Source organism: Mus caroli, unplaced genomic scaffold (genome assembly GCF_978045245.1).
Source record: "Mus caroli unplaced genomic scaffold, Mus_caroli_1 scaffold_9, whole genome shotgun sequence".
Taxonomy (NCBI): domain Eukaryota; kingdom Metazoa; phylum Chordata; class Mammalia; order Rodentia; family Muridae; genus Mus; species Mus caroli.
In genome coordinates, this window is record NW_028227264.1 from 102,030,821 (window position 1) to 102,051,941 (window position 21,121).

Sequence of the window (21,121 nt, forward strand, 5' to 3'; positions counted from 1 at the left end):
TTAATATCATCTAGTTCAAAGTTGGCAGAGACCAGACTGCAAGATACAATGTCAACAAAACTTTAGCAATATTATAAAAACAAAGAATACTCAAAGTTAGAAACGATAGAAGAGATAGAAGAGTTGATTCTTCAGAGAGACAGAGTGTTTTTTAAAACTACTTAGAACTATACAGGAACCATGGGAAAACGTAGCCAGAATGTATTGATCCATGAAAAGAAAACAAAAAACAAAAAACAAAAACAGCATTCTGAAGCAAACCAAGAATAAGGAAAAAAAATGTGGGACAAGAGAGATGGCTCAGTGGTTAAGAGAATTTACTTCACTTTCAAAAGACAGGACTTGTCCCCTACCACCCTTAATAGACACCTTTCGATATTAAAATAGTAACAAATTAAAAACTACAGGCAGTTTATGAATGTTTTAATCTTGGCTTCAGGTGATCCAACACACTCTTCTGGCATCTGTGGGCATCCTCACTCATGTTTGCACAGCCAGACAGGAACTCATATGTCAATGCATAAACCAAAAATAATAATAAACATAAAACAGCACAATTGGACTCATAAATCTTCCCTAAACAAATCAAATCAATCAAGGCAAGGACAGCTGGCTGTTACTGTTGAATTAAATCAGTTTTTTTAAAAAAAGTGTTTACTAGGTTTTTTTGCAAGCGATTATAAAAAATAATATAGAGAAGATTCCTTAAAACTCATTCTGAAACAAATATTGCCATCTGACAAAACCATACAAAGGTGTAACAACCCCCAACCACACAATAAAGGTAGAGTAAATAAATATAGAAGCAAGTATGCTCAACAAAAAATTGCAACAAACTAAATCCACAGCATATCATAATGATACAATGCCAAGACTATTTAAGCCGTATCCAGGGACGCAAGGATGTTTCAATAGAATCAAAGCAATAATCATGAATAAAGATGCAGAATAAATGATAGAATCTCAGAATCATCTCAATATTTGTAAAAATAATATCACTTAGCAAAATATAACAATTATGTTCATAAAACTCTGAAGCAAACATACATAAAAAGGACAAGTCCTTCATCTCATAATAAGCACTCAGATAAACTCACACTGAGCAGAAACACACTACAGTTTTCTTTCCTGTTAACTAAAGAGATGCCATTAAGCACACTGGATAATAACTATCTGTAACTCCAGTTCCAGGGAGCTGCAATGCTCTCTTCTGGCCTCCATATGCATCAGATAGATGCGTGGTCATTAGACTTACATTTAGGGAAAAACACCCATGTATATAAAATAAAAATAATAGAGTTTTAAAATTTGTGGGATTTTGTGACCTAAAATAATATGAATATGTTCACTTTTGCTGCAGTTATTCAACTTAGAAGTGAAAGTCCTGGTCAAATCAATTAGACAAAATGGGGGAAGGGATTAAGCTTAACAATAGGACTTCTGGCTTTGACAATAGGACTTCTGGCTGTTACTGTTGAATTAAATATCAGGTTTTTTTTTTTTAAGTTTACTAGGTTTTTTTTTTTCAAGCTATTATACAAAATAACATAGAGAAGACTTCTTTATACTCATTCTGAAACAAATGTCACTATTCAACAAAACCATACAAAGGTGTACTGTCAAAAGTCAAACTCTTCCTGTTGTAAATAGATAGTATTATCTGTTATAAATACAATTCTACAGAATTAGTTCCCTTTAGAGTTAGCAAAGTTTAAGGTTTTGGTTTTTTTTAAAAAATGAGCACATAAAACCAGCAGTGTTTCTTCATACTGATAATGAAGAAGCTGAAGAGAAACCAAATGCATCATTTACAAAGTCATAAAAATTAATACCTGAAAATAAATTTGACAAGGAGTGAATGACCTCTCTCATGTGATAAATGAGTTTACAAGAAAGTCAGACAAAATAAAAAATATCCTATGTTTATGAATTAGAAAAATAAACATTGTTAAGGTGTCCAGGTTATTCAAGCAATGTCTATATTCAATGCAAAACTCACAAAATATTAATGACAGTTTTAGCAGAGCAAAAACTACAATTCTAAAATATTAAGGGACCACACAAGTTCATGGTTAGACTAAGACTTCTGAGCAATAAAAGCAAAGGTGAAAGCCATTCGTACACTGGTCTTTAATAACATAGAAATCACAGTAGTGAAATAAATAGATAGGCAAGCCCAATAAAATAGGGTATAGAATCAAGAAATGGATGTATATATTTATAGCTACAAACTATGGGATTTTTTCTCCCTTCCCCTCCTCTAAATCCCCTTGTCCACCTATGGTATCTTGAATGAGAATGTCTTCCATAAACTCAGGCGTTTGAGAACTAAGTTGCTAGTAGATAAAGCTCTTTGGGTCACTCATTGTTAGGTACATCTTTAGAAAGTGTGGTCTTGCTGGAGGAAGTATGTCCCTGAGAAATGTGGTTTTGAGAGTCCAGTAGCCTCTTAACATTCTCAGTGCATTCTGTTTCATGCTTGAAATTCAAGATGTGGCCTTATGTTTTTTTGTTCGCACTCTCATATCTTTGCTCTATCATCATTGAATTTAACCCTCTGGAAACTTAAGTCCAAGTAAACTCTTCTCTAAGTTGCCTTCGTCATGATGTTTTATCATACCAATTAGAACAGTAACTAGGATGTTTGCCAAAATATTCCTTTCCCAGCTTCGTGTCTCTTTTACAAATCACACTAAGTGAGTCATGCCCAGATGTGCAAGGGCCATCCACTAGAACATGGGACTTATACATGTTCCCATAGCCTCAAAAAATTATTCTCAGTTAGCAACTATGAACTGCCAATAGTCCCAAAATAAGTGGTGTAGCCTAGATATCATCTACTGTATCCAAATCAGAATTCTGACAGTGTAATTTTTCCTCCTTTTTCTATTGTTCAAGAAGAAAATTTATACATATAAAGTGTTATGGTCAAATCCATCACTAATTCCCACCCCTGAAATTCTTCCTTTGTCCTCCTTGCTATATATCTCTCCCAACATTACAGAGGTTTTTTCATCTGTAACATCTACTTAGTGCTCTTTTATTAAAGTGCATGCATGGTTGTAGGGCATGGACCATCAAGGGTCACATCCATGAAGAAAACCTCAAGTAGCTTTATTTTATTTCTTTTATTTATTTATTTTATTTTAATATGTAGAATAAGGTTCATTATTTTTCCTTTATTTAATCCAGTATTTGCTTTCAGGTATGTCACCCCTCAAGTACAATCATGTGATAAATTCTCCAAGTACATAGAATTATCTCTCAATATCCATTCATATAACATTAAAAGTTCTGAATGTTGTATAATAAAACATGTTTCCCACTGTTGATATTCGTACAAGCATGTAACTGTAGACATTTCCATCCATGCCCTAGTTTCTGAATAACAAATACGAGGCTAATTTATGTATGAATAAATGCTTAGGCCATGATCTTGGGCTTATTCCTTGATTAGCTCATTAGATATATAACACAATTATTCTATTCTATGTCTGCCAGCAGCTTGTTAGTTACTCCTCAGTTTTTTATATATCCAACTGCCTGAGAGGTCAGGTGGTGAAGTTCCTTCCTTCTTGACTCATTCCCACAGTGTTATCTCTCTCTGCTGGATATCCCACCTTCTGTTTCCTCTCTGAGCTAATAGGTCATCAGCTTTTTATTGACAGGTGGACGTTTCAACATGTTACATAGGAGAAGAATAAATGGCCATATTCTATATAGTGATCATGAAATACTACTGTGAAAATGAGATGCTAAAATTCATGTGTATATGAATGATTGTGATGAGAAGGAGGAGGAGGAGGATTGGAAATGGTCTACTAAAGATCCAGGTCTGTTATAAATCATTTGACCTTGAAAGAGAATGATATTCTAAAAGCAAATGAGTTTATCTTAACTCATAAGCATGGGCTAAAAGAAGTCAATGGAGACACCATTGTAGATAACTAAGACCATAGGGACTTTACCAATGACTATGGCCTTTATGTGGACTTTACAAATTACAAAATAATATATGCTTGAAATTTTATTGAAGAAAACAACATCTTTGCTCCTTATAAGAGATACATTAACAATTCTGAGCAGTAGTGGATTTTTAGGAATATAAAAGCTACTTTTATGTATATAAGAAAGCATTAGTGTTAAGCAATGCTATATTTATCTCTTACTCTTCCTTTGGTTAAAGCAAATGCAAAAGACTTTAGAATGAGGCAATCTTTTACAAAATGTGTTCCACATTTTTATTGTAGTATGGCTTTGGTTTTCTTGTGAATGCCCTTGTTAACATAGTCTGGCAGACATTCAATAGCAAACTGTGTTCCGGGCAATGAATTTATAATGTTGTAGCAGGAACAATCTTGTGAACGTTGTAAGCCCTTATAGATGATGGAAAAATCAATATCATGGATAAATTTGTAGCACACTAACCTATGCATTTTTAGGTGAAGAAAAACTCAGTACTATGGACTAAAATTCTTTTCATAGAGAATAAGTGAAATATTTTAAAGTATATTTCATTTATTAGCATAAAGTCAATTATGTTAAAAATAATTATATGTTACATTTATATTGTTATATTACATATAATTTAAATTTTTTGATAACTTTAAATGCATAATTTAATGCAGCAAAAGAAAGTCTTATTATAATAAATTAAGCTAAATGTACCCTTTATTTTGGATCTATTTAAGAATGTAAATAAAAGATGATTGATTCAGTTACATAAAAAATAGCACATTTTATAGAATCTTGTTCCTTTTATCAAAAATGCATCATTTAACTATAGTAGTAATATTGAACTTTCTCTCTTACAGGGTGACAATAGCTTTTATACAGGACAGATTATGTCAGCTTCTTTCTTAAGGTAAGATGGTATTGCACTGCTATGTGTGTATATGTGTGTGTGTGTGTGTGTGTGTGTGTGTGTGTCTGTCTGTCTGTCTGTCTGTCTGTCTGTGTATTTTGTGTGTGTGTGTGTGTGTGTGTGTGTGTGTATTCTATAAATAAAATTTTCTGGTAGTAGCTCCATTTTGCTTATGTTTAGGAATCTGACCATTAATTCTATGTTCATAATCACTTTTGCTCAACTGCATTACTTTCATAATAATTCTGATATTTCTAAGACAGCTCCTGAGTAGATTATATATAGCTTGGTTATTTAATTTAAAAAATATATTATCTATCAAAATAGAGTAATGGGATAAAAATATAATATTGTTAGACATAAAATAAAATATACCTAAAATAAGTAAGCATAGCAAGCATCTCACAGACATATATTAATAACTTAAATTTCCCTAAGAACTCAAATGCATTGTACTTTTCATGAACCTCTAGATTTTTCAGTTGATTTCATGGATAGCTATGCATTGGTATTTAAAAGTTGGTTATCCCTACCAAATAGACTACCAATTAGAAAACCCAAGAGTTTTTGTCTTATAAAGATGCTAACACTTAAAACTTCATTTTTTTCAGATCAGTGTGAATAGAAGTGTTTCTCTTTTTGGATTAAATTCAATGACTACTCTCTGCAAACATTTATTTCAAACTAATTTATGACGAATTTTCAATATTTCCTTCGCAAAGATTTTATGCTTCTATGATTTCTTTCCCTTCCCTAAAGCTAGATCTTTTAAGCACATTAATCTAATAAAACTGTTAAGGTTTGTCAACAGAAAAAAAATGGGTATGACTTTTGTTTGAGTAATTTGGAATAAAGGAGGTAATTTGTGTTTATCTTTAATATTTTATGCTTCTCAAATACCATGAATTTTAATGCTTTTGTGATTCTTCTAATTATCATTATTACATATTTATCATCTACAAAAACAATAGATGGAAATCCTATTTAATTTATGTTCATTGGTGTAGTTAACAATAGAGTTCTTTGAGGTAGGACATGAATAGACATTGGATATGAAAGTACATTTTCACAAGCTGTTTTCTTTTACATTTATATTACTTCCCATCATGCCCTGTAGCAAATACAATCTGATTTTCTCCAAATATTTGAAGTAAATATGATTCATATTTCTTCTTTTTATATCATAGAGCAGAGATCTGTGATTTTATTCCATAATTCTTGCCTGCCTATTACTCCAACTAAGCAAATCTCAGTCAAGAAGGCAATAGCAAAACACTCAACAAAGAACACTAATTGAATAAATGGAGTTGGGTTTCTCAGCCTGACAAAAGAATATTTTCACAAGTGGTAGACATATCAGAATCCAGTATCAGCCCATTGAGCATCTTCATAAACCTATTATTGAAGTAGTGAAATGCGTACTCACTACATCTTGGAAGCAATACTCATACAATTGTCAGAAAACACCATATATGTGCAGAAATAACATATTCCTTCAAGAAAAAGAATGAAAACACATTGTTGCCCTTTCAGCACAAAAACATTTTTGATATTTCTATTCATCTGAAAAGGTTTTGGAGATCCCCAAGAAATCCTTCAAGTACCATTGAAAGAAATGATAACTTAGGGACTCAGTATCGTTTTTCTCAATGAGTCAACGTGTAGCCTAAGCCACTCTTGGTTAGGCTTCAGTGTTCTCATGTGGCCTAGCAATTCATCTGGAAACAGCTACTGAATTGTGAAGTAGATTCCTGCCACAAGGTAACCTTGATTAAGAAGGTTATGACTTCTATTCATGTGTCAACATACTGAATGTTTGACCATGTTACAGAAAAGATACGTTAACCATGGGAGTATTTTTTTAATTCTAAGAGGACATTGTAGACTCTTAATTTTAGTGAGCTTATTTGATGAGATATGGGTTTTTTTTAAATATGTATTAGTGTCTTGCTTGTATGTATGTCTGTGTTGGATCCCCTGGTACTGGAGTTACAGACAGTCATGAGCTAACATGTGCATGCAAGGATTTGAACCTGAGTCCTCTGAAAGAGAAGTCAGTGCTCTTAACCATTGAGCCATCATTTCAGCCTGAGAATATGTTTTAAAAGGAGACTAAGTTCATGGTTGGAAAGCAGGACCCTCTGTATGTTCATGTGTATAAAAAAGCATATATGTATGTGAGTACTCCCACACATACATCTCTCTGTGTATGTAGGCCAGAAATCAAACTCAAATTTCATGTTTCAGAAATGCTATCAATCAACTTTGGAACATGGTCTCTTTATCACCTTGAAGCTCATCCATTAGGTTATATCAATAGTTCTCAACTTCCCTAATGCTGTGACTCTTAACACCTTTCCTCATGTTTTGGTGAACTCAACCATAAAATTATTTTCATTGCTACTTCATAAATGTAATTATGCTGTGAATCATAAAGTAAATATATAAATATATGCAGGATGTCTGATATGTGACCCCAAAGTGGTCATAACCCAGTGGGTGATAGTGTCCATATGTGAGATGCAGAAACTCTGCTGTTTCGGCCTCTGTAACACTGCAGCTCTATGTGTGGTCACTGTACATGACCTTCTTGTGTGAGTTCTACAGATCAAGTACAAGTTCTCACATTTTAAGGCAAACACTATACTAACCAATAGAGCCACCTATTGGACACTAGAATCATACCCTTGAATCATACCCTTCCTTTGTTGTTACACAACAAAGGAAGTCCATGTAATAGAAATAAGGAGGAATACTTCAATGGCAACCTATTGGACACTAGAATCATACCCTTGAATCATACCCTTCCTTTGTTGTTACACAACAAAGGAAGTCCATGTAATAGAAATAAGGAGGAATACTTCAATGGCAACTACCCACAGTACTACAATATATGAACAATATATGTCCTTTTTTAAATTGTCTTTGGTTTGTTGAGCTTTACTATATATAATAGAAGTCCGTAGAAACACTTCTAACATATTAGTTCAGCAGTATATGATACATGTTCAACTATACACAGAGCATCACAGTTAAACAAAACCATGGTTATATCAAGGGAATAAAATAAATGAAAATGTGACATTGATGGAAAGTTTGTTATATTTTAAATTTTTTCAGACAGTACAAATACTATTTGATCTGAAAAGACATAAATATCTAGATGTGGCTAAATCTTAATATACTTGAGAAAATAAAAGGTAAGTATCAAAAATTCACCTTCAAGCTAGAGAGGAGGCTCAGCATAGTAATCATGAGGACCTGGGTTGATCATCAGAATCAACAACTCAGAAGTCATGCATTGTGCTTGTAATTGCAGTGCTGGCGGAGTGGAGGGAGAGAATTCCTGAGTCTGGCTTGCTGGACTGCCATCCCAGTACTTGGTGAACTGCAAGCTAGTGAGAGAACCTGTCTGAAAGCACAAGTTGGAAAGCGTCTGAGGAACTGAGAATGTTCTTTAGCCCCCTAGGTGTGAAATCAAACTACAAACATAAATCACACCAACACAAAACGCACACATTCAACCTGATTTTCTTCAGATAATTATGAAATACATATCTGGAACATATTTCATCCTTATAACTAGACAAATACACAAATCAGACTGTTGCTTATAAATCATCAAAAAAACAGCTAGATGCCAGACAAGTAAATATAGTGAACATGATAGGCAACTTTACAGTTTTGACGTTGGTACTTTCCTTCTTCATTGAGACACGTTATTTTGTTGTTGGTGGTCTTTTTTTTTTTTTTACAGTATGTACTACATAAATCTTCACCTAAGGATCATTCAATTAAGAGCAGAATCAATAAAATTTTGCAGCTTTCATTCCCTTTAATGTCTATATCACTGCTCCATAATTAACTCTGGAATAATAGGCATAATGTCAATGAGCAATTAGTGAAATTAGCAAAATGTCAAGAAATTTGAACAGGCAAAACTTAGGAAAAAAAGAATCTTCCCCTACAAGTTGAAGGAGGTTTTAATTAGATCCAAACAATATTGCAATGTGGGAATGAGTTATGACAATGTATTCTATTTTCTACTAGAAACTATTTATCTTAATATTCATCTTTCCTTTGTGGTGCTGGGAGATTTAATCACCCTAGCTTTTCATACTTGGACAAGTCAATACTTTATGAAATCTACAGCATATGAACATAGTAGGTGCTATAATAATGCTCCAGGGATTTTTCATGTTTTACAAACTGTATAGTGATTTGTTTTTAGTATTAATAAATTTAAGATTCACAAATTATTCTCCTCTCCCTTTCTTCTCGCATCCCTTGCTATAAGTTAAGAGTCCTGGATTATCATGCATTACTACATAGAAATAACTTACACAAATTCACTGCAACTAAATAAATATTGCTGTATATGTTCTTCTACACAGGAGTGAGAAGAAAGTTCTAGAAACAATGTGTGAAGAAATGTGTAGGCTATTTTGTTCCAGTTTCACTTTCTGTACTTTACTGTGATCCCGAGAATGAAATAGATGTGAACCTGCTTTTCTCAGTTATCATTACCCTTGGGGTGAACTTATTACTACATTGAATGTGATTGTGTTGTTCACAATGCATGCATTTCCTACATAAGGCTGAAACCAAGTTGATTATATCTGGCACTCAATGGAAAATGCACAATCGTGTATAAGCCAGTAATAATCACTGACCACTACAAATCCAATTTAAGACTCAGTATCAATTTTAGATGTTATATGAAGGTATTATTACTCTGATATTGGAATGGACATGTTAGGTGCTTTTGTTGGTGGCTGAATATAATGGCTACATGCAATACTATAATCTTGTACCCTAAGGACAATTTTGCATCCTTTCAAATATACTACAATGGATGTTGGGAAAGCTTTCGCTAAGCTCAGTCCAATCTTTATAAAATTGAGTTAGTTATGTGCAGTATTTGGCATTGATTTTATTTCCTCTTGGCATAAAGGTCAGTGGATGGTCTTTACCCTTCTTTTCAGCTTGCATGTTCTAACTATGTTTGATTTTATGTCATTTTTGAACTTTAATAAGCAATTAATCATATTTGAGCCACTTCGTCAAATACAGTGACCTCTGTACCACAGTATAATTAGTATTATACAAAGAAGCAATGCATATGTATTTGCTGCATCTAAATCTTGTTCTTTCATTCGCTTGTTTAATGCTTTTAATTTAAAAAATGCTACTTAGGGAAGACTCTCTATTGTGATCTAAATCACCAACTCATATCTCTCTTTAGAATGCAGCAGCCCAGTGTGTTGTTGGTCCAACAGATTCTCAGCAAGCACTTGAAAACTCAGAAAGGTTTTTTTTGTTGTTGTTGTTGTTATTTTCATTCTTGACTTGAGTCTGTTCAGATTGTCATTTATTCTAGGCATTAAATATAGTAAGATACAATAATACAGGACTCAGTATTATAAACCTTGATTCATAGTTGAATGACAGAACCTGGTATAGTAGCAGTTTTCATTTTACAAACACAGGTTGTTTACAACCAAATTTCCTTTTCATCACAATGAGATGTTAAGATTCCAAAACATAAGGATAGATTTGTATAACATGAGTATGGCCAATGCTTTAAGTTGCTAAAACTCTTGTGTGAGATTACACATGAATTACACCATTTACTGTCAAATGTTTTCTTCCTTTAAGGTATGTCATTCATGATTTGATATATGCTTTTTTAAATTTCACTGTGCTATTCTTAATAGGCAAAGAAGCATACGAATAAATCCATGGATCTCTGTAAATAAGAAATGTGTTGACTGTCATTAGATAAATGTTTTTAGACTGCCCCTCAAAACACACACTTTTGAATTTAAGTTAATCTCTAGATATCCTCTTTTCTAAAAATAGCTGTTCCATCTTTTCACTTATAATGTTAAAGAGTGCTACATACACTAATTAAAAATATGAAGAGGCAATCCTGGAAGGAATATAATTGCAGTGTATCTGTCCACAGGGATGCTCCATTGAGTCTAAGGAAACTATCTTCACTCACTTCATGCATAACCATTGAAGAAGATAAACCGCAGATTGTAATAATTCAAGGCCTTTAATAAATATTTAAGAAGTTTCTAGCCTCTATTTTCTTTAGGGAGTTTAGGCTTCTGAAAATTTAAAAACAAAGCAAAGCAAAACAAACAAACAAACAAAAAACAGGAAATTGTGATTACTGAAAGCTGAAGGAGAATGAACTCTAACTCTTGCATATTTAAGAGGATTTGTTGTATTGTTTGGTAGATTTTATCAGAATAGATCTAGGTGAGGTACTTTAGATGTATATAAATGGGCTATTTGGAGCTATGCTAATTGCTTATTAATGACAGCAGATTCAATCCTGCCCTACTATAACCTGGACGTTAACTTTTATTTTCCAAACTCATCTACTTTAGAGCTCTTCCTGCTTTGATCTGATCCACATTTGCCTTAAACTAGGGTGAATTTTAACAAGGCTGGGAAAGCTCTCTCCATGGGCTTATTCCCTTTAATTGATTGACTCAAATGCTAAAGACATAAAACTATGAGGTACCAGTCAATGAACACAAGTTCAATTCTTTTATAGTCACAGAATTGTTTACTCTTTATGTCAAGTGATAAAGAATAGATAAAACCACCCACCCAGTTTGTATTCATGTCAAGAAATCACCGTAAAATTCTGTCACATATAATTTTGATATTGATTAGGCTAATTCATTCCATAGTCTATTTTTCCACAATGTATTGGGCACTAAGGGCTAAATTTGAAATCTTTCAGCCAATGTTTCTATAAGCTCTGTAATAGAAGTGTAAATTCCATAAGATCATTATCTTTGAGTGAGGAAAGAGTTGAAAATTAAACTGATGTGCAACCTGAACCCTTCCAAGCATTTAGCTATATTAATTCAATAAAAAAAATCTTGCAAATCAAGTACTGACATACTATATTTAAATTTTAAAACATGATATTAAAACTATTACTAAAATACATGACCAGCCAGGAGAAAAGTCATAGTGTTTTCGCCAGTGTCCCAGGACTCTATATTCTATCCCTAAAGTTGATATCTCAAAATGAGATGATATTTGAAGCTACCTTGACACATAATTAAGAGTTAGGCAAGCATTCAAGGAGGATGAAATTTTTAGTTATATAGCTGTCTCTTGTGAGGCTATGCCAGTGCCTGGCAAATACAGAAGTGGATGCTCGCACCCACCTATTGGATGGGACACAGGATGGAATGGAGGAGCTAGAGAAAGTACCCAAGGATCTGAAGGGGTCTGCAACCCTATAGGTGGAACAACAATATGAACTAACTAGTACCCCGGAGCTCGTGTCTCTAGCTGCATATGTAGCAGAAGATGGCCTAGTCGGCCATCATTGGGAAGAGAGGCTCCTAGGTCTTGCAAACTCTATATACCCCAGTACAGGGGAACACCAGGGCCAAGAAGTGGGAGTGGGTGGGTAGGGGAGCAGGGAGGAGAGTATAGGGAACTTTCGGGATAACATTTGAAATGTAAATAAAGAAAATATCTAATAAAAAATCTAATAAAAATATTTAAGAAATTAAAAAATATAAAAAGAAATAGCTGTTCATTCTTCTTTGTTGCTTTTTCCACAGTAGACAGGAAATAGAAATGGCCTAGATGTCCAGCAACTGATGAATGGATAATGAAAATGTGATACACTTACACAATGGAATATAATAAAAAATATAATAAAAAAAGAAACAAGTCGTTTCGAATTAGTTTTGAGATAATTAATAAAAGCCGTCTTCAGCGATGATGACACAATGGTTCCCAACACATTTTGATCAAAATATTAATAAGGGATACAGTCTTCTGATTTTGATTAACATTTTTCAACAGTCTAGTCTATGATTGTTTAGAGAATTAAATGTGTAATCTTTACAAAGCACTTAATCTTGTGTCTAGCAAAAGTTGTTGCTATAGTGACCAATAGATGCAAAGGATGGAGACCTTATTCCCATAGGATTTACTACAAGAGAAAAAATAATTTTTGGAAAAAAAAAAAGAAACAAACGTGAACAAAACAATGTCAGAAACTTTTCTGAGATGATGAACAGTGAGGCTCTGGGTGACCCCAAAAGTGATAGAGTAGAATAACTAGGAATCAGCTCAATGTTTGTCAAACCTAACGGTACACTGCTGAAATTCATCAGTCAGGTAGCACTGAAAAGTTGTGCTATTATAATTAGTCAAAATAAAAGGGCAGGATTTAAAACAAATACAGATCACACAAAGTGAGCATACATACATACACACACAGACACACACACACACATGACTGCAGAGAGGGATAAAAAGGGAGGAAGGAGGAAGGGAGGAAAGGGGGAAGAGAGGGAGGGACGGAGGGAGGGAGGGAGGGAGGGACTGAGGGAGGGAGGGAGGGAGGGAGGGAGGGAGGGAGGGAGGGAGGGAGGGAGAGGTGAAAGGAGAGGGTGAGGGAGACAGAGGAAGAGTTGGGGAAAAAACACAGACCATTAACTAGAATAAAAACTTTGGAAGTTGGTACCTGACAGAGGTGTTCTTCAATGTGCAAAAAGCATCTTAGACTTAGTATAATATTGTATCTCTAATTCCAGAATACTGGCACACACTAAGCATTGGTTCAGCAAGTTTGTTGTAAAAAAAAAAAAAAAAAAAAAAAAAGCACAGTTTTGCATATTATAACATCTATAGGTCTATAACTGACTTGAAATGAAATGATAATAAATACATTTCTTTGGCTTGCTATTTCTACTCTGATTGGACTTCAGCATCTCTCAAAGAGACAGAAATGGCCCATCTTCTGTTGCTACATTAGCTTGTTAGGTTATATTTTCTTTTTTTTTTTTTGGTTTTTTTCGAGACAGGGTTTCTCCGTGTAGCCCTGGCTGTCCTGGCACTCACTTTGTAGACCAGGCTGGCCTCGAACTCAGAAATCTGCCTGCCTCTGCTTCCCAAGTGCTGAGGTTATATTTTCACATGGGAAAAAATTGTGTATCTTAAAGGGGAAAAGAGGATGGGAAAAGGATCCACCAAAACAAGGAATTATAAAAAATGCTACAGTGAAGGCTATAAAGCATATTTATTTGAAAGCAAAAAAATGCACAAATTCTGAAGAGATGGGTCAGTAACAATAAGCATTGACTTAGTAATATGACAGAGGGGGCAAGTCTAGTTCCTGTCAGCTATATGGCTTATTCCAATCATATTAATATTTTCAGGGGAACTGAAGTCTCTTCTGGCCTCCATAGAATCCTACATGAACATGCTGCAACACATACACTTGGGTACACATATCCATATAAAATAAATAAATAAATTTATATTTTAAAAAACATAGGAGGAACTCGTTTAATGTTGCCACCTCTGTTGCCATGTGTAATCCCTATGTTATCAACGACATCTATAACTAACCAGTTTGCTATGAAGTTTGGATGGATTATAACATAAAATTTGTAGCATAGAGCAAACTCCATGCCAAAAGCTTCATGTACTATTAGTACATGATTGGTAATAGTGTAGCAAAAACTACACAGCCATCCATTAAAATACCTTATCTTGTATTTACTTATATTTCAGTGACATTTGAAAATATCAATCCCATGATCATCCCAATGTTCAATAGTATGAAAAATTAAGAAGAGAAAGATACAGTACTTGGGACTCCAAGTTAACCATAAAATCATGTCTCTAGCTGCATATGTATCAGAAGATGGCCTAGTTGGCCTCAGTGGAAAGAGAGGCCCATTGGTCTTGCAAACTTTATATGCCTCAGTACAGGGGAATGCCAGGGCCAAGAAGTAGGAGTGGGTGGGTAGGGGAGTTGGGGGGGGAAGGGCATGGGGGACTTTTGGGATAGCATTTGAAATGTAAATGAAGAAAATACCTAATTTAAAAAAAGAAACATAAAAGAAACAAAATCATTCAACATGGAGTCAATATTCAGCATATGAGACTGTAAAATGAATAAACTTAAAGAGATTTTGAGCATAACAGTTTTCTCCTTTACTCTATGCATCTGATTTAATAGAAATATTCTATTCCCAGTTGATAGAATCTATATATGGAAAGTTCAAAAGCATGCCCATACAGCATAGCAAACAACATTTTGCTATGTGTGGTTAAAAAACCCTCTCTAGAGATTCCTAAAATCTCTGTCATGCTGGCTAAAGATAACTCTTTGGTGTGTGATGGAGATGGTTTGGTGGAGAAGGGTCAGCCTGAGGAATGAGTCTTATCTCCAGTGCTTGCATAAAAGCTGGGTTCAGCAGTGTTCTTACTCTTCCTAAATTATCTATAAAATTATTTAATCATTAAATGTTTGAATATAAATGGACCATGAATGAGAATGAAGGTTTTTGAATGATAAAGTAAAAGTGCAGAATATTTTATATACATGAAATATAAAATTTTAAATTAGAGTTTCCCGATTAAATAATTCAACATTGTCACTATGAACTGTTTTGTGAATGTAAAATAATTCGAGGAAATCAGGCAGTACACAGGAAGATATTCGTGATTGTAGTACCACAGGAATCTACATACCTCTTTCCTCTTCAGAGCTGGACTGTCTCTTCATTTCCTTTAGGACGAAATGTAATGTCAAATATAAAATTAAAACATATTTACTGAAAGGTTCCTAACAATGGTTCGTTGCATGTTTTCCTTATACTATGTGCTTTCAAGGTCTGCAATCATTTACTGGCTAAAAATGATTTTAGAAGCCAAATTTAATGTAGATTAGATTTTTTTCATATTTCTTATAAAGAAATACTTGTTAATTGGTACCTTTTGTAAACTATTTTTTGTAGCCTTTGTCACCTAATATTAAAAATAGATTTTTTCTCTCACATAATATATCCTGTTTATGGGTTCTTCTACTTTGATTCCCCCTACTTCCTCCTCAACGCCCTTCCTATTAGAATCCACTCTCTTTCAGTGACTCATTAGAAAATAAGCAGTCTTTTAAAAAAAATACAATAAAAACTAACACATCAGATTTGAACAAACAGAAGGAACCAAGCCCAGGCAAAGGCACAAGCATCAGGCACCCACTTATTACCACTCTCTGGAATGCCATAAGTTCACCAAGCCAGAAGCCATGACATAACCAAAGGCTCAAGCACCTATGTAGCTGTCTCAGACTGGGAGTTCATATAAGCTTCGCTCTGTTGATTTAGAGAGATTTTACCTTGTTGGTGTCCTCCATACTGTCCTGTCTGGTTCTTACACTCTTTCTGCCTATTCTTACACAGGAGTCCCTGAACCCTATGGATTTCACAGAACATCTCACTTAGGTCTAAGTGTTCCTAACTGAGGAAGCTCTCTCCTCTCCTCCTTCCCCGTCTCCCTCCCCCTCCCCCTCCCCCTCCCCCTCTCCCTCCCCTCCCTCCCTTCCCTCCCCCTCCCCCTCTTCCTCCCCTCCCTCCCTCTCTCCCTCTCCCCCTCTCCTTCTCCCCCTCCCCCTCCTCCTCCCCCTTTCTCTCTCCTCTCTCTGTCTCTCTGTCTCTTTCTGTCTCTATCTCTCCATATGTGTATGTGTGTGTGTGCGTGTGTGTGTGTGTGTGCGCGTGCGTGTGTGTGTGTGTGTGTGTGTGTGTGTGTGTGTGTGTGTATGTGTGTGATTTTAGGCAGCTTCTGTATTAGGGTTTCATCCTGTATTTCCCCAAACCCCTCTGCCCTATATTCAGGGACAACACATTTAGCTATAACTGTGGAGCCTGGAGAAATTACAATCAGGCAGATAGGAAAACCTAAGAAAATGTATTTAACTATTCTGTCAAAAGCAATAATTTTGACCCGAAATTTATTGGATAAGTTATCTAGTTAAAATGCTCACTATAAATATAGATTCACTTACACTAATATTATATTTAATACACAGGGATGCTCTACAGGACTAGAGAGCGTTGAAAATATCTATCATACATCATTTGACTGAAAATTTTCCATTAAAATTTATATAAAAATAGGTATAAAAGTATATTAGCAGTTCTGATAAATCAGAATTTCCATGTTTTCTTAAAAAAAATAGAAACATTGATTAAAAGAGAGAGGATAATGTGGTGCTTTTCGACCTGGTTATTACATAATTTTACTTGTGTAATTATCTTATTTTTATTTTAGATGCATTGGTTTTTGCCTGCATGTAGGTCTGGGTGAGGCTATCAGGTTTTGGAGTTAGAGACAGAGGTAGGCCACCATGTGGTTGCTGGGATTTGAAACAGGGACTTCTGGAAGAGCAGTCAGTACGGCCCAAATTATTTTATAATTTAATGTGTATGTTTGGTATATATTAAATATTAAAATGCATACCTTGGTTCAGTATGTTTGTTTAAAATACATAAAAGAATAGTATCTGTGTGAGCACAAATGTGTAAGTATAGACAGAGAAAACTAGTTCTGAAAACTTACATTATCAGAAAAATGGTTATCTATATATAAATTACAAAATTAAAGTAAAAATGAGGGTTGCAATACTATATATATGGCTTATCACAGCATTTGCTTTCTTCTCTAACCAGGAACTCATTATATATGCCACATGTGGATGTCTCTGTCTTAGTCACCTAGATACTGTAGTTTCAGAGATGAGCTACCATATGTGGCTTAACTTTAATTAACTTTTATAGCTTAATGTTATAAAAGCCATAACATTTCAAGAGCAGTAACAAAAATATGCCATTATAACTTCTGGAATTTATATACATACAAAAATATGTAAATGTCGGTATGTATTTGGCTAATTCTTCCTAGTTTACAATCATACAAAAGAGACAATGAAAATCTTTTACACATATACCTATACAAGTATGTATTGGGCTCTTGTTTTTTTTTTTTTTTAAATGTGCAAGTCTTTAATTTTTAAAAATATACACAGAAGAAGCCATGTGTTTTATATAGGAACACACACATTAACCAAGCATGTCTTATAGTTTTCCAAAACTCCATTTTTATCAGACTGAAATTTATAAATTAAATATATCAGAGTTTTTAAGTTAAAATGAAATCCCTGAAACTACTGGTTATGTTAGACATCCTCCCTCCCCCACCAAATCAAATTAGCAGAGAGTATCAGTCTGATTTGTTAAATAAGGTTTATTGTTATCTTTTTTGCCTATAATCTAGAAGGTGCAATTTTATTGTGCCTTTGAAAACAGGATACATCTCTTAAAAAAACTGATCAAAAATGTCCATACATATAGCTCTATATGATAGATTATAGTGCAACACTATTCATAATTATAGAAACACCGTAGAACCCAGGAGCACGGGGTAAGCCAAAAGAATACAATCCTTGCTCAGATGGGTTGTTGTTAATAGTGGATTAGTTCTGGTGTTTGAAGGAGGCATGAACATATAATGACTCAAAATACAGTAATAAGGGTTGCATAAATCTTTGGATGGAACTGAAGCAGCCTTAAAACCCTTTTAGAACTTACTAAATATTCATTAATCCCTTTATTCTTTTTCATAAAAAAATAAACATATAATGGTCGGTTGTCTGAGTCACAAGAAGATTTTAAAAGGGACTGCATTATGAAGTTCTTAAACATGGTCCATTCATGTGAGAAATTTCCATAAAATTTAAAATAATTTAGGGATTTTTATAGCTTTAGTAGGTACTTTTGCTCATAATTTCCATACAGTTCTGCAAATACAGGTATAAATATTGTTCTATGAATTCTTCAAGGTAACATACTTTAGCAAAACTGTTTAATTCTCCACTGGCAAACTTAACTATCGACTCTAGTAAGTTAGCATTTTAATATGATCCCACTAGGAGTTAGCCTTTGAGAGATAGATTTTATGTAATTCTTTCAATTTAATTGATAATCTATATAATATCACAATTCAGTAATATTTTGATTTCACATGGGAAATGCTGCTAGGCAGGTTAAATGATGAATGAACATAGAAAATTGGTTATCACTATTGAGAATATTAATTTTTTTTCTAAATTGAGTTTTTCATTACAGATTTTCATTATGCACTCAGACCACAACTTTCTAATCAATAATGTAATTCATACCATGGGAAATTAAAAAGAAGACTGAAAAGTCAACATAGAAATTATGTTTAAGGGAATGACAATAAATCTATGTTAATATTTGATATTTTAAATCTATTTTTCTACATTAAAAACAGCTTCATAGCCTCTAAAAGAAAATTGTGATTAGGAAAACAAGATAAAATGTCGTGCTGTTTCTGTTTGGGGATAAACAAATTGAATTAAAACTGCCATATATCTATGACTGTGCTAGGCTAAATCTTGATCTAAACTCTATGAACTTAAAAGAGTAAAAGTATAGCCGGGAGTGGTGGCGCATGCCTTTAATCCCAGCACTTGGAAGGCATAGGCAGGCAGATTTCTGCGTTCGAGGTCAGCCTAGTCTACAGAGTTCCAGGATAGCCAGAGCTACACAGAGAAACCCTGTCTCGAAAAACCAAAAAAACAAAACAAAACAAAAACAAAAACAAACAAAAAAAACCCCCCACACTTTCTGATTTTAATAATGGAAAATTTAACCTAAAAATACTTAAAATTTAGATAGGGTATGCCTACCAATTTCTCTAAACTACAGATGTTTCTTGTTTCTAGTCAATCAGATACATATGGGAATTACTGTCTCAACTCACTTGAAACAAGTAGTAGGCTAATAACATCATTTCCTTTATGCTTGCTTATATGAAGCCTGAGATATCTAATTATATATATTGAATTACACGTGTAGGCATATCTTCCATAAAAGATATAAGCAGAAATTTTACACAATATAAAAGGAAATAGAAGAGGAACTCTTTACAGCTAGCATTTGCTACATGAGCAGGCTGGCTTCAAACCTACATTAAAAGGACATTAACATTTGTCTTCAAAAATCCCAGAATAATTGCTCCTATTTCATTCTCTCTCTCTCTCTCTCTCTCTCTCTGTGTGTGTGTGTCTGTGTGTGTCTGTGTGTGTCTGTGTGTGTCTGTGTGTCTGTGTGTCTGTTTCTGTGTCTGTGTGTCTATGTGTCTGTGTGTATGGTATGTTTGTGTATGTATGCTGTGATGTGTATATACATATATATATACATATATATATATATATATATATATATATATATGTGTGTGTGTGTGTGTGTGTGTGTGTGTCTGTGTGTGTGTGTGTGTGTGTGTGTGTGTGTGTGTCTGTGTCTGTGTGTCTGTGTGTCTGTGTCTGTGTGTCTGTGTGTCTGTGCGTATATTAAGTGTGAGTACCTGGGTGTTATGGCATGAGTATGGATATCAGAAGAAAACTTTGGGTGTCAGTCCTGCCCTTCCCTGCAGTTTGAAACAGCATCTCTTGCTGTTCTCTTCTGTGGAAACCAAGCAAGCTATCTCATGGTGGCCAGAAACTCTTCTGTCTTAGCACTCCTTGGAGTTACTGACATATTTTTTTCTTTTTGTTCAGCTCTTACATGGTTCAGGCTATTGTCTAGAGAATTTAGTGGGTTCTGGGGATCTGACCTCAGGTTCCAAGGACTGACGAAGCTTTATCCACTGAATCATAATGATAGTTCCCGAACGTTGCTAATTAAAGTATTGCATAATTGATCTGGTGAGATGGTTTAGTGGGTAAATGTGCTTTCTGCCAAACTGGAAATCCTAAATTTGAACACACATCATGGAAGGAGAAAGCTGACTCTAAAAGGCTGTGTTTGAACTCCACATGTGAATCACCACACACAAAGCACACATGTACACACACATACACACAAACCCAAATAATAAATATTAAATTAAATTATTACAAAATAGAACACTGAAAGTGAGCTGTTCTGTCCTGATTTCTGGAGTATATTAATATGTAATATATCTGTTGGATAGTAGTAAGATATTAAGGACATAAGAAGAACCTATTTCTAACAAAACCACAGAAATTTGTGTATTTTCTCTATTTACTGGATAAGAGATTATAATAATTGTTCCAACCATTGATAAATTGTACCTAATTAAGTCTCAACAGACATTTTAATGGGGAAAAATATATATGTATATATATGTGTGTGTATATAATATATGTGTATATATTATATGTGTGTATTTATATATATGTATATACATACACATACATACATATACATACACACACATATATATGAATATTTACAATGAACATCTTTGATTTTAGAATTTAATAATAAGCTTCAGAAAATCAGTGCTTACCAAAAGGAAAGCAATAATCTCTAAGTATATTATTTGAACATGGAAATATATTTGAGTACATTGTTTCTACAGATA

The 21,121-nt window shown here is 34.1% G+C and overlaps 1 protein-coding gene across 1 annotated transcript in view; it reads left to right on the forward strand.

Annotated features, from left to right (window-relative positions):
* Mgat4c (MGAT4 family member C) overlaps positions 1 to 21,121 on the forward strand; it is a 708,988-nt gene that overhangs the window by 656,393 nt on the left and 31,474 nt on the right. The window contains exon 4 of the mRNA XM_029482259.2: positions 4,815 to 4,864. The gene's annotated coding sequence lies outside the window, so the exon portion shown is untranslated. The remainder of the gene's footprint in view (positions 1 to 4,814; positions 4,865 to 21,121) is intronic.